The following is a 15,155-nucleotide window of genomic DNA, read 5'->3' on the forward strand; positions in this document are numbered from 1 at the left end:
TACCACGGCCTCACGAATTGCCAAGCCAGTGCCTGGCACATAGTAGATGCCCAATAAATATTTGCTGAGTGACGAGACGAATGAATGACTGCAGTGCCCAGAACAGGGCCAGGAACATTTCTGAGGTTTAGCAAATGTTTGGAGAAGAATGGAGAGCCAGGGAGACAGAAGAACCAAGCAAGGAATGCAGAAAGGAAGCCCAGAGGATTTCGGCTTTTAGTTGTCATGTCTCTTTATTGAGACATAATTTACGTACCATGAAAAGTACCCATTGCAAGTGTACAAGTCAGTGTATTTCAGTGAATTTCCACAGTGAGGAAACCATCACCAACACCCGGTTTCAGATCTATCCCTCATTCTTCTGGCCCATTTGCTCTCAGCCCTGCTCCCAGCTCCAGTCCCAAACCACCACCGATCAGCTTCTGCACTAATTTTGCCTTTTCTAGAAACTTCATATAAATGGCATCATACATTATGTAGTCTTTTCTGTCTGGCTTTTTCCGCAACGTTTCGTAATTATTTTTAGGTTCACCCATGTCATGCATGCATCAGTAGCTTGTTCCTTCTTATTTCTGAGTAGCATTCCACTGTATAGATATGCCACATTTTGTTTACCCATTATCCAGTTGATGGATATTTGTGGGGTTTCCTGTTTTAGGCTATTATGAAGAATGTTATCATGATTTTCAGGTCTGGAGTAAAAATCTAACAGTGGAATTGCTGGGCCATACAATAAGCCTATGAGTCTAGAAGATTTTGATGCCCTAAGACTTTTGGAAGCTCCACAGAGGCTTATAAGAAAATGCTCCAAATGTGGTAGAGGAAAATGCACGTAAAACTCCATTTCAGCTGTAAGCTCAGCTCCAAGTCCTAAGAACGGGCCAATTCATTATGCCTGTGTTTGAAGCCCATTTGCAGTAGTGTTTGATGTATTGTCTTTGGGGAGACGGTGAAATTTGCCAGCCTTCAGACTAACAACTGAGCCTAATTTTTCACCCAGTGATTCTAAAGAAGTTTCTTCTTGGCAGAGGTTTGGGTGAGGAGCAGTTGAAATTGATTATGGCAAATGATGTGGGAAGAAGTGATACAGTCTCTTCCACCAAAAAACACAAGTGAAAGGTGAAGTGAGCCTTATCATGTGAAAGAGTCCCTGGCCCCCTGTGAGATTTGGTCCCTGTCAAGCATTCTGGACTCCCCGTCATCACTTCCAACTGCAGAGGTCTCAAAACCTGAGCCTCCAGCACCCAAGATCTCAGATCCTGCCAGGTACAGTCTGACAAATCCTCGCTTCAGGTTTTAAAGCCCCTTGTTGTGATGATGGGAACAACCATGAACCGGAGTTTGGGCTGTGATGGCATTTACAGAAAGCTTCCAGGCTTTCATCTCCTGCTTTGCCATGCCTACCTTCCCTGGCCTTTGCTCTGCTTTGCTTTAGTTTCAAAGACTTCATTCAGTGAGGGAACTGACCTCCTGGTGAAAGCCTCGAGGGCTGGACCCTCCTGGTCTCTGTCCGCATCCTACCCCATGAGAAAATGGCATGCTCATCGCAGCCCTCCTTAGAGATCTTCTGTAGCAGAAAATCAGAGTTGGTCCTCGGATATAATTTGGGCTGCAAAAGTCAATCTCTGATGTTGCCAACTGAACAATGCCTATTTGAAAAAGGTAAAAATAATAATAATAATAATAAGAAGAAGAAGAACAACAACAACAATAACAAAGGCAGAGCTTTGGGTAAATGAATATCCTCTCTGATGGGCTCCAGCCTCCCTGCAAAGAGAGAAGGCACTAGGAAAATGACTGGTCAGCGGGGCAAATTTCGTAGGAGTTCTTGTTGCTATTGTTTGATGTAACAGGGGTTCCATCTGAGAAGAAGGGACTTCAGGCCATCTCTCAGATCTGATGAGGAGGGAGGTCGGCAGCTGCCAGGTGATCCATGTGCAGGAACTGACTGACATGGGCAGAGACAGGAGAAAGAAGTACGGTCACCACTGGCCTTAAGGCTGGGGTCTGAACCCTGGGGAGAGAGGCTAAAGGAGCATCTGTGCAACTCAGAGGGCCCAGGCAACACAGCTTTGGAGGCCAGGGGACAAAGTGGGGCACGTAGAGAGCAAGGCAGCATCTGACTCATTCCAGCACAAGCATCCGGTGAGGCTTCTACTCAGGAATGAAGGTGGGCAGGCTGCAGGCAACAGGCTGGGTGACCTAGGTTCAAATCTGGACTCTGCTTCTTTCTAATTGACTTTGGACAAGTTGCTCTGCCTGTCTGTGCCTCAGTTTTTTGGTTTGTAAACCGGCTATATTAATAATGACTACTTCCTAAGTTTGTTATGAGGAATAAGTGAGTTAATACACAGAGAGGGCTTATCTGAGTATATAGTTGCTAAATGTGTTGGCATTATCGCTGTTATTATGGATTTCCAGTTTGGAGAAGCACTAACTGACGCCATCTGACGTATACCTTAAAGTCAAGGTGATTCCAGCAAGAGCCACTGAAAAGAAGCCTGGAGCAAACATACCCTCAAAGAATCATTTAAGAGCTCCTTGGGACTCCCAGCAAGACTTGGGTGAAACCTTGCTGGAATGAGGAGGGGAGCCAGAGGCCTTTCTTATATAGACTGGGTGCCCGCCAGTGGAGTAGGTATGACCACTGCTAGTCATGACCTTGTTAGACTCCGCTTTTGGAGCTTGGGGATACCTGAGATACCCAAAGAGGAGACTGGCAGAAACACATAAGACACAACTGCTGAATGGTTTAGCATATCCACACTCCCCAGGTTTAAAACCCAGATTTGCCACTTCTTAACTATGTATTTTTTTTTAAGATTTTATTTATTTATTTGACAGAGAGAAATCACAAGTAGGCAGAGAGGCAGGCAGAGAGAGAGGAGGAAGCAGGCTTCCCGCTGAGCAGAGAGCCCGATGCGAGGCTCGATCCCAGGACCCAGGGATCATGACCTGAACTGAAGGCAGAGGCTTTAACCCACTGAGCCACCCAGGTGCCCCTTAACTATGTATTTTGAGTGAGTTAATGAAATTTCCCTGTGCCACAGTTTGACTCAACTAGAAAATGAAAATAATAGTCCGTATTTCATAAAGCAGGTGTTGGGTCTTCAAGAGATCAGTGAAAGAAGACCCTAAACATGATATAGTGCCCATAAACATCAATGAGCCAAACTAGCAGATTAGGAGCAAGAGGGTCTCATGTGGTGGGAACAGCATGTGCAAAGGCCCAGAGACAGAGAGAGAGAGTAAAGGTTCAGGGATCACTGAGAGGCAAGTTGTGAGGTTGTAGCTGCTCTGGGAACCACAAGGCTGTCCTGGGCTCAGACTCCTCTACACAATGGAGTGATGATGAGCAGGAAAGGGATTTCTGGGACATTGGTAAATGACCTTGACTGTATGTGTCTCACGAGCTAAACTGCAAGGCTTTGGAGGGCTGGGACCTTGTTTTTCCATCTTTATATCCACAGCACATTCCACTATGCCCAGCACAGAGTGAGTGCTAAGCTGGTATTTATGAGATGTTAAAAGCACTGGAAAAAGCTCCAGATCAGGAATGTGCTCCAGCCCTGGCCTTCACTGATTCTCTCTAGGATCATCACCAAGTCATGCCAGTGGTGCCCAGCTTTTGTTGGACCAACAGAAATTATGGAAGGGATTTCATAGATGAGGAAACAGAGGTCCAGAGAATAGGAAGAACACAGTTAATGTCAAGCATTGTTTGTAATAGAGCAAGGGCTGGAAACCATTCCCTCTGCTAAGTCCAGTGTCCATTCCCACCTGACTTCTCACAGGGAAGATGAATGATTTCTGCTGTAGAGGTCAATTTCATATTTTCTGTCAAGCTTGCATATTTATTTTCAATGAGCTGTACATCTCAAGACTGTATTCTTCCAAACCAACTTAGGGATTAATAATGAGCACTTATAACAGTGATATAAAGAAGATAGTAATCCTATATTACAAATGAAGAAACCCAGCCTCAAAAAAGCTGAATTTACTTGTCCAAGTTCACACACACCTGGTAGGTAAGTTGCAAATTACAAATTCAAACTCAGAGCCTCCTGAATCTAAAACCCATGCGCTTCCCTCTCCACTGAAGATGGATTCTGGGTACTAGTTAAGGCACTTTGCCTGGAGTGCAAGGCTTCTGTTGGGAGTCTGGGGTTCCTCCCTCACAGAAAGACCTCCAGGACAGAAGGCTATAGTCTGGGTGATAGCTCAACCATTCTGAAGGTTCAAGTCCATCTTGGTGTGCTTGGCTACTTGGTAAAACCCATGAAAATCTGAAATTCTTTCTTAATTCTCTCTCTCTCTCCTTCTCTGAAGGGTGCTAGGCCTGTAAGAATAACCTTAGCTCTCACCACACCCCTCAGTGATTTGGATAAACAGAAGTCAAACAGGAATGCAGCTTCATAGATTCCTAACTTACAACCACTGGGGGAAAGTAGGGCAAGCTCTGGGATGTGACATCAGATGCAGCACAGAAGATGCTGGTTACCTTTAAATTAAACAGCCTCCAGAGACTCTCCACAATTCCTCCCTCCCAACCCTAGTCCCTTTCAAGAGAATCAATGCTTTCCTTTTGCAGGGACTGAAAGTCACATTTAAATCCCCATTACATCATAAAATATGTCTTGTGCATCCACACACGTTTACCAAATGTATTACTGTCTTTTGCATTTTTTCCCATAAAGATCTATCTTAATCCAATATTGCTCCATCTCCATTAAGGCAACTCCTTTAAAGCTTATTCCTGTATGAACACCCCTGAAGTGCCTGCAATTTTTTCCCCTACTGTCAGCTGGTGAATTCTAGAAATAAATGGTAGCTACAATTTATTGAGCACACACCTACTATGTGCTATGTATCTTATACAATGATTAATTGTGTTTTTTAGCCTCTAAGTTTGGTTACTAAAACAGAGACCCTTACATTATAGTGGTCAAGTGATACTGAATTTTATTTCCCTCTCATTTAACTGACAGGGAGTAAGCTGTCTAAGGTGAGTGGGGGGGTCTAAGATGTCAAAAATCCCAGGTTCCTTCTAACTTGTTGTTCTGCCATCTTTGGGTATTGCTATCATCCACCTTTTCCAAGATGCTGCATTGCTATCTTCCAGCCAGCCAGTAAGAGGAACGGAGGAAAGAAATTCCCCCTCTCCTTTAAAGATATGAACTTATAGATGGCATACCTGCACATTTCTCATTGGCCAGAACTTAGTCAAAAACTAGGCCCAACTGCAAAGGAAGCTGGAAATTTTCGTCTTTAACCCAGATGTCATAGACTTATTTAGAAATAAGAGGCTCTATTATTATAGAAGAAGAAGATAATGGATACTGGGATAACACTAGCAATATGTGCCACATAAGGTGATCCTAAATGAGACCAGATCCCAAGATTTTTGAACCTGTAGTAAGAGCAAGCTAAAAATAAAATGCTTTGGCAGAGGAGCAGACTCATCTAGACTGGAATGTCCATGCCCCATGTCCAACTTTACTTAATATGAAATAACCCAAAATGTGGGATGTAGGATTGTTCTGTGTAGCAAGGACAGATTACACCACTGTAAGTGGGGATTGGGTTTCCCCTAAAAAGCCAGAATGTTCCCACAGTCAAATCTTCAAGAGTGGTCAGTCCTGAAGCAGGAAATAAGGATTCTGAAAATAGGCCTTAAGTGAAAGGGATGGAAAATCATCTCCTCTCTCCAAACTGGGAGTCAGTTTGGCCTGGACTCCATAGTGAAGGGATTCCTAGAATACTTCTGATGAGGGAAGGACGTAACTCGGGCCCAGCCATGGAGAGGCAGGCTGTAAGAGAGAAGAAAGCCAGGCAGTTAAGGGAAGCTGAGGACACATCTGGACCTGTTCACTCATTATAAATAATTTCCTGTTTTGCTTCTTTTCAACTAGTCCCAAAACGTCAGTAAAAGCTTGTTAATAGCTACATCTTGGTTTCTGTTCTAATGTGGAGAATAAAGGCAAAGTGCCTGCTCCACACTTAGGATAAAGCAGACCTGCCACTCTGGCCATTCTTCAGTTCCTCATATATGCCATATTTCTTCCTGCCTTCGGGCCTTTGCACATACCTTCTGCCTGGAATGCCTGCCCCCACCACCTCTGCCTGTACATTCCTGAGCTATTATCTAGGATGTCACTTCCATGAAACCCTTCCAGGCTCACCTAACCCTCACTTATCCCTCCCCTAAGACTTCGTAGATTCTCCCTGATACTCTCTAATGATCACATTTTTTTATTTGTAATAGCATATTTATTCATGGCATTGTTTTATCAGTGTCCCTCTTCTTTACTAGGTTATAAATACCACAGGGGTCAAGAACCATGTCTAGTATTTTTCACTCCTGAATGTCCAGCACCTAGCACATTATCTGGCACATGGCAAGTGTTCAATGAGTATGTGTTAAATGAACGAATGAGACAGCACCCCTCTCCTAAGGCAAGAGTAACATGGTGGTCATCAGCAGAGAATAGCTCAGGCCACCAGAGTGTTGACCCTTATGGGGCTTTGACAAGAAGGCAGCACTATGGTGGCATGAGGGAGAGACTGGGACAGAAATATTGAAGATTCAGAAGGGCTCCTACGAGCCTCCCAGAAATACTGAGGAGAGACATGGGGGCATAAGTGGCTTAAGCTGGTGGCTCTCAAATTCTCATCATTTGGATTACACACATGGAAATAATGTCATCCAATTCTCTATCCATATTATGAGGGGGATTTTATTTTTATCTCCAGTGAACAGATGTGAAAACTGAGATTCAGAGATGTTTGGAAACAGTTGTTTAGAAATGTTTGGAAACCCAAGGTCACACAGTGAGTAAATGGAGTCTGGGTTCAAGCTCAGGTCTGCCCATCTCCGAAGACTCTCATCACTCCCTGTGCCCTGTGTGCCGCCCAAAGGGGAAAAAAAAAAGGAAATAGGAAAAACCCCACAGAAATCAATTCACAGAAATGATTCCAATGATAAATTTTTCCAGCTGATGGCTTCTCCATGACAACTTTTCTTCTGCATGAATGTCTCCTTGGCTGACTGCTCTCAGGCAACTCTCTGAGAGCCTCCACCATTTAAACTTAACACTGATTACTTTTCATGAAGTTTGGTTTCCATCATCTCCTTTGCTTTCTGCAATCAGCCTCTCAGGTTTCCAAATCTGAAGGCTGTTATAGGGGCTCCCCTGAACTGCCTCTCTCCCAGCCTAAGTGGGATTTTTATTTCCTCACTCTCTTTACTCATACAACAAGTGTGTTTTTGGGTTCTGCCTTTTGAAACACATAGCACTTTATCCAAGCCCCTCAAGGGTTAGCAACCCAAAAGAAACATGCTAAAATGGACCCAGCTCTTCCAAAGGGCAGTTTGTGTCTCCAAAGCTTCTAAAATGTGCATCCTTTTAATCCAGTATTTCCACATCAGGGGGTTTATCTCAAAAACAAATCAGACGAAATATGCAAAGATGCCAGATTATGGATTTTTTATCAGCAGGAAGTTTACAATACAGGAACAACTAAATATCCAGTAATAGGGGACTGGTAAAATAAATGGAGATACAATGATATGCAATGCACCCATTAGAAATGACAATGTAGACTTTTACTGATGAACAATATTCACAGTGAGAAAAAAGTAGGTTCAGAAGCCAACTGTAGAATATGATTTCATTTCTGTTAAGATACAAATTTATTTGTTCATACAACAAAATGTATTGAGTGGTTGCTATTTATCAGGTGCTATGCTAGGAGCGGGGGATATAACAGTGAACAAAATCAAGGCTGTCTATCAGGAGATCATGAATCCACTGACCATTCTCTGCTGGTGATCACTGAGGTCAATGGCTCAAATTCTCTGAGCCTCAGTCTCCTCATCAATCAAAAAGAGGATAATAACGGTTACCTACAGCAATGTGGGAAGGTCAAATATGTATGAATATAAGGGCTCAATAAATGTAAGGTGTATACTAGTTATTATGCCAAAATCTACTACTTTCTACTATTTCCAATCTACCAGGGGTTACTGTAATTTTCTGTAAAGACCCCAAGGCTACATCTCAAATGCAAGTCTCAATACAATCATCAGATATCTACACAACCCAGGATAAATCATTGCATTCAGTCACTTGAGTCATTCAACAAACCCTTATTGAGCACCTGTTGTGTCTCAGCATAGCCTTTAGGATTCTCTACCCTCCAGCCCCCTTTGCCCTCTGCTCCTACCACTGGCCTCCCAACACTGACCTTCTTAAAGCTTCTCAAACATACCAAGTTTGCTCCCATTTCAGGAACTTTGCTCTTGCTATTTTTCTCTGCCTGGAATGTTCTTCCTTCTGCATGTCATGACTGGATACTTCTATCTTTCCAGTCTCGGCTTAAATATCTCCTCTAAGAAAAGTCCTGAGCATTCTAGGCATCCTAGACCACCTGCTCATGACTCTACTGTCTTCATAGTGTTTACCAGTATCTGACATGATAAAATTAATTTTCTTGTCTATTATCTAGTCTTCCCCACTACAACGGAAGCTCTAGGAGAGCAGACACCTAGTTTGTCTAGTTCACTGCTGTACCCCAAATCATAAAACTGTACTGGTCACATAGCAGATGTTTAATAAATTTTGTCAGATGACTGACTGACTGACTGACTGAATGAATGAATGAATGAATAAAAGGACATTCCTTGCCCCAGGCTAAGCCAACGGATATAACTAACAGTGAGCAACAAACATATAATCTTTTATAATCATCAGCTTGCAATGCCTGATTTCTCAGTCCTCCAAAAGGGAATTATTCTTGTCCCTGTCTTACCTGAGGATTCTTTATAGTTATGAAACCAGCATTCATTTAAATATGCACAACCCCCTATCAGATCCTTTCTCCAGGACTCTCCTCTGCCAGAGTGCTGAGTAATTATCCTTTAGAATCTACAATGGCTCCAAATTTTGATTAAATGCTTTCTTGGCTTTCAAAATTCCAAGCCAAACTATTAGGCTGTGCTCTGCTATGGCATTACCCAGTGCAGTGATTGACTGAGACAGACTTTGTCCCCCTCTTACTTTTGCAGCTATTTCCTTGAGTATTTTGATCCGGGTGAGAAGTATGACATTATTGATTTGCTCTGTTCCACTCACCAACTGCCTCATCTGCAAGAGCAGGAATCTTTATGGCTTCAATAATTTCCCGGAGTGCAAAGAACCCTTTTATATTTTTGCTTAGCGCTTTGCAATTCTGTAAATTTTTTATGGACTCTGAGGTTAAGTTTCATCCTTTGCTCTCAGGCTCACTGGGATGTCTGCTTGGGCTCCAAGAAAGAACCTGACCCTTTTGTACCTAATCATTTCCTGCCCCATCCTTATCTTTAGAGAGGGACAGAGAGAAGAGAGAAAAAATAAAAAATAGAATTTTAGAGTTAAATTCAATGGGTTTTTAAAGATTTTATTTTTTAAGTACTCTCCACATGGAAGTGGAACTCGAACTTACAACCCTGAGATCAAGAGTTGCATGCTCTACCAACAAGCCAGTCAAGTACCCCAACCCTATGCTTTTTTTTTTTTAACTGAAAAGAAAAAAAAGCAGCTCAGAAAGGTTTAGTGACTTGCCTAAAATAACACAGCCAAGAAGTAGGAAAAGCTCTTCTGCTTCTGGCATGGTCATCTATCACCAGTATTTTGGTTCTCTTCCTCCTGAGTACATAGGAGAGGAGTCCTCTTCTCCACCCCATAAGGACATAATGAAATGTGAGTGGAAGAGAGCTGTGCCTATTCCAGGTGGATGCCTATAAGAGCTGGTAAATAACCCATCATGTTTTTCCCAGCTCCAGATGGTAGAGGCTCTATCTACCTGCCTCCCAAGATGAACTCAGTGGTCCAAGAACTCATGCACTATAAGCAAGTAGTAAATCCTTGTCACTTTAAGCACAAGACATGGGGCGTTTTGTTACTACACATAACCTAGCTCCTCCTAACTGATACAGCCTCCAATTTCAGAGCCTCCCAGATAAGGTCATTTGGAAATCTTTGGGAAATAATTTTGGCTGAATTATCTTGAAGATTTGGACAAGAAGAGGACTTAGTTGTTTTAATATCATAGATTTCCCTTTTATATTTATGTATTTGTTTGCTCAAGAGTTGGCAAAGCTTCTGAAACAGGGAAAAGTCAAATTAATAGGAAAATATTCAAATCCCCTCATAACTTGACCCTATGCCCACTTTCCAGTCTCAAATTTCCAAATCTCCCTTCTAGATAACTATCTAGCTATTCATTCAAATATCTATTGGGTTTCAGATTTTGTATATCAAAGCATTACATATACTTCTCATTCTTTGACTGTCCTTGCTACCAATCCCCAGCCTTTCTTTTCAACACAGTGAACTTTATTCATGCTTCAAGATCCACATCAAAATCCTTTCTCCTAGGAAGACTTGTCTGACACCACTTTTTCCAAAGCACATGGAGCCTATTCTTTCTCTGGTTTATGACATTTTTGCATGTATTTGTTTTACCTAGTGGGCATGTGGTACTATATAATTGCCAGTTCACATATTTATCTCTATCACTGGACTGTGAACTCTTTGAGGGCAGGGATCATGCCTCAGTCACTGCTAAAGCTCTAATGCCTGGCTCAATGCCTATGCTCAATAAATAGCTGGTGAATGAATGGATGAACAGTGTGATTCAATCTATTGCTGATTCAGCTCCAAACATTCCAGCATCTTAGCCTTCTATGTGGGAAAATGGTACCCAGAGTCCCAGAAACTGGGCTGAAGTGGAAGCTTGGGTATGTGCTTGATTTCTTTCTTTCTTTAAGATTTTATTTATTTATTTGAGCAAAAGAGAGTGCACAAGGTGGGGTGGATAGAGAAGGAAAGGGAGAACCAGACTTCCTGCTGTGTGGGGAGCCCAACATGGGAGCTCATCCCAGGACTCTGGGATCATGACCTGAACCCAAGGCAGATGCTTAATTGACTGAGCCACTCCAGTGCCCCATGTGGGTGCTTAATTTATAAACATACCTGGGTGGGTTGGCAGGAATAGGAAGCTGTTTAGCTTCTTTGTGCCTACCTGCCCTGGGGAGAAGCAGAGATTCCATGGATGTTAATATGTCTGTGTGATAGACAGCTACCAAGACTGGCTTGCTTAGGAAAGCAAATGTCCCTTAATGAGCAGGAATCACTCTCTTAGAGGCCCCAGAACATCATTATGCAAGTGGGGATGTCCTCCTTCTCTGCTTGCATTTCAAGTATAATAAATCATGTGCTACCCTCATGAGCCCAGGACATGGATCTCAATGGTGGAGCATAACACTCAAGGCCTGCCATTTTTGCAACATCAACACCAATGATCTGTGGAAGTAACAAGGAAGTAACAATGGCAGCAAGGCCTGCCATTTCTGCAACATCAACACCAATGATCTGTGGAAGTAACCCCAAGCCAGCTGAACCTTCAGAAGGCCACTTCCCGCTCTCCTGTTCCCCCTCCCCCACGCTGGTTACCCTCTTCCCCATGCTTATGTCTGCACAGAGCGTGGGCTTTCTGTGTTGGTTTCTTCAACCACATTTGACATAATCCATATTTCGACTTTAAATATTTATAGCCAACTTGGAGGAAAATATTCTCTTTTCAACAGGCCTTCTAATTTCATTTAACAGTGAAGGTCAGAGCAATGAATGCTCTGCAAAGGAATTTCTCTCCTGATTTTTAGTCCATGGCAACAAGAACTGAGGGCAAGAAACCTAGAATCCTTTTACCCAGTTTCATCCTCCATGCTCTCCTCTATCCATCACTTGAATGCCTCTGTTCAGGGGAAAAACAGCTAGCTGAGAAATTACTTTTTAATAGATTTATAGTATTTTTCTGATGATTAAAATACACATCCCTTGCAATAAGTTCGGGATACATACAAAAATATGTAGAAGAAAATAAGGTCACCTTTATTCCGTCAACCAGAAAAAATGATTATTAAACAATCCGGTATCTAATCTTAGATCTTTCTTCTCAAAAAAGGATTATATTGTTTCTTACTAAAATAGATTGTATTATGCATATTGTTTTGCAACACCCTTTTTTCCTAATTATTATTATAGTATGGAGACCTTTCTTGTGTGGAAGTGTATGTGTTTGCCTAACACATCATAATTTTTAATGCTGCATATTATCTCTGGACACTTAAGCTGTTTTCACTTGTTCATTATTACTTAAAATGTAACTTAAAGATGATGTGACTATCCCTCTACAGACAGATGAGTGTTCTTCTTTTACTGTTTCTTTCATATAAGTTTCCCAATGTGGAACTGCTGTTCCAAAAGATACAGGTCTTTAAAAAATCTTCTTTCAGAAAAATCCCAGAATATTTTCATGTATCTATTCTTCCAGATGAATTTTAGTATTTTGTCAAGTAATAAAGTTCTGCTAACATTTTAATTAATATTGCATAATATTTATATAATTTGGCATAAATTGGCATGTATCCAATACTGAAAACATAGATTTCATTTATTTACCTCATATAGATTTCAATAAAGATTCGTCATACAACACAGCATATATACATTTCTTATCAAGTTTATATCTAGATATGTTACATTTTTACTGTGATCAGTATTTTATCCTAATTTTATTTTATTATTGATTTTTACTATCTGTAGGAAAGCTACTATAGATTTTTATGTATATTTTGTAACTGCAATTGTTTTTGAAGATGATTATTTTGTGGCTAAAGCCATCTCATTGTACTTCATGGCTTCGGTTGTATTACCAACAGGCATAAATCATGCAAACTTGTTTAGAAACCCCAGGAATCTAAGAGTGGCTATGTCATTTGGAAAGTTCACCAAGGATAATTATATTAATCATGTTCTTTATTTTCTGTATTTTCTGATGCTTTCAAATCTTGAGGACTTGCTAACCTGGGAAAGACTGCGCACCCGCCCCCAGGCCCCACCATAGGAAACTACTACCCTATGGGCAAGCACAGCTTTCATATGCAAACCAACAATCCAAAACCCACACCAACCACCTTCTTGACTGAGTTCTTAACTCCCAGTGATTCCTTGTCTTAATCTCCCCCTGTCCTGGTATGAGACAACTCAGGACAGCCCCAACGCCCCAGAGCCCAATGAACTTACTTAAACTAGCCAATCCTAAATCTGCTTACCATGCCTCACCCGTTTCTTCCCATGGAAACCACAATAAAGACCCATGCCCATGCTTTCCTCCCACTCCTCTGCCACCTGCCGAAGCCTGGTGTTTCCCCACATGGCCCTGCATGGTTTGGTACACCTCCTCCTCTTGGGAACTGAGTGACAAACTATCCTTTCAATGGCAGTTGTCTCTTGGATCTGTTGGCCTCACCAGAGCTGAATAATAAAATCTACATTTTAAAACCAATAGTTCTAATAAACTGTCAAAGAGTCTGATATAGGAGCAAGAGACTGGGCTTTAGAGTCACACCTTCAAGGGGTTGAATTACACTGCTTGGCTTCTTGCTGTGTGACCTTGGGCAAGGATCTCACTCCCTTGATATGCTATTTCTCTCTGCAGGGTGGAGGTTCTGAGAAACAGAATGACTCACTTAAGTTCACCCCGGCAGTGGGTGGCTGTACTGGGATTCCAACCCACATGAGTCTGAACCCAGGCCTGTGCCCTTGTCACTAAATCACATTGTACTTGATCTCACTGTGATGTGCAAGAGTCCTGCAGGATCACCACCACAATCTTGAGTCTGCAATATCATCGTTTAGATCTGAAGCCAGAGTCTAAGACCTGGAAGAGAAGGAAAAGAGAAGGAGAAAAGACAGGGGCTTCCTTCCACAAGCTGAAGGCTACCATTCCTATTAAGCGACGGTCCTGATTAAGTTGGACTCTTACTGATGGGGCTACTCTGAGGCGAAGACATGATTTACATACTCAGTGCATTACGGGACATGATGGCAGCCCTCCTGAAAAAGCAAGAGACAACAGCAAGAATGCTAACTGGATAAAAATACCCACTCTGTGATTCATAACAACTCCAAGGACCCACAGCCTCCCCTCAGCATTTCGAAGATGTGTGCAAGAAGAACCATGCAGGCCATTCTCCTTTATATGCACTTGCCACTTACTGAGAGCTTACTTTCTGCCAAGAATTCAGTCACAGATTCATGTAAACCTCACAACTATCCTGTGAGGGAAAAAAAAGTTATTATCTCCATGTTACAGATTAGGAAACTAGGATTGTGAGGTTTAAGAGTCTAATTCAAGGTCATATATCTAAGAAGTGGAAGAGTCAGAATTTGAACCTCAGCTTACCTGGTTTTTAATCACTTTGCTCTCCTGTCTCCTTCATGGTATTTTTGATGCCCACTCACATTATGACGTTGTTACTGTTCTGACTGGCTATTTGCTGGTGATTGTATTGGTCCAATAACAAGTCACTAATGAACATCTGTAACAGCGCGGGTGGCATGATCAGCAGTACTGCAGAAACTTCCTTTTGCCCATGTTTTATATTTTAACTATTACTATCCGTTGCTCTCCTGCTTGTTCAAGATTGCTGCTGCTGTGTCCCAGGATGCACTGGGTACACAAAGCATGTCTTGGCCTCAGGAGAGCCCCAGCCTAACACATCAGAGTTAATGCTGCTTTTCAGGAGACCTCGAACAACCACCAACATAATGGGTTGTGCATATGAAGTGCTCCTACACCCACATATCCCCTATAAAATAACAGAGAGGACACACAGTGGATGTTGGCCAGTGGGGGAGAAATAAACTTGTGCAGAGACATGTTGGCGTACAACCCATAACTGGGTGTTTCTCAATGGTATTTAGGCAGTGGGTATTCACTGGGACTGAGCTGGGCCCTTCACTAGAGGAGCTAGCTCAGTGCTGCCCTCCATCTGCACATGCATACCCATCATCCCTAGGAGACTGAAGTCAAAAGAACTGTTAAGGGTCCAGATATTTCCAAATACCAGGCCCAGGGGTTCCAAGTCCCAGGCTTTGAGTTGGCCGCCCCCATAAGTTTGGAGCACAACATCCTCCCTGGGAAGCTACAGAAGCAGCACTGGAGTGAGCAGGAACAGAAAATCCCTCATCCGAAATGTTATGCATTAATATGAGAACAACATCTGGCCAAGAAGCCAAGGACCCAAAAGCCTTTGGTTTATGTGTGAC

This window comes from Mustela erminea, chromosome 20, assembly GCF_009829155.1.
Source record: "Mustela erminea isolate mMusErm1 chromosome 20, mMusErm1.Pri, whole genome shotgun sequence".
NCBI lineage: Eukaryota > Metazoa > Chordata > Mammalia > Carnivora > Mustelidae > Mustela > Mustela erminea.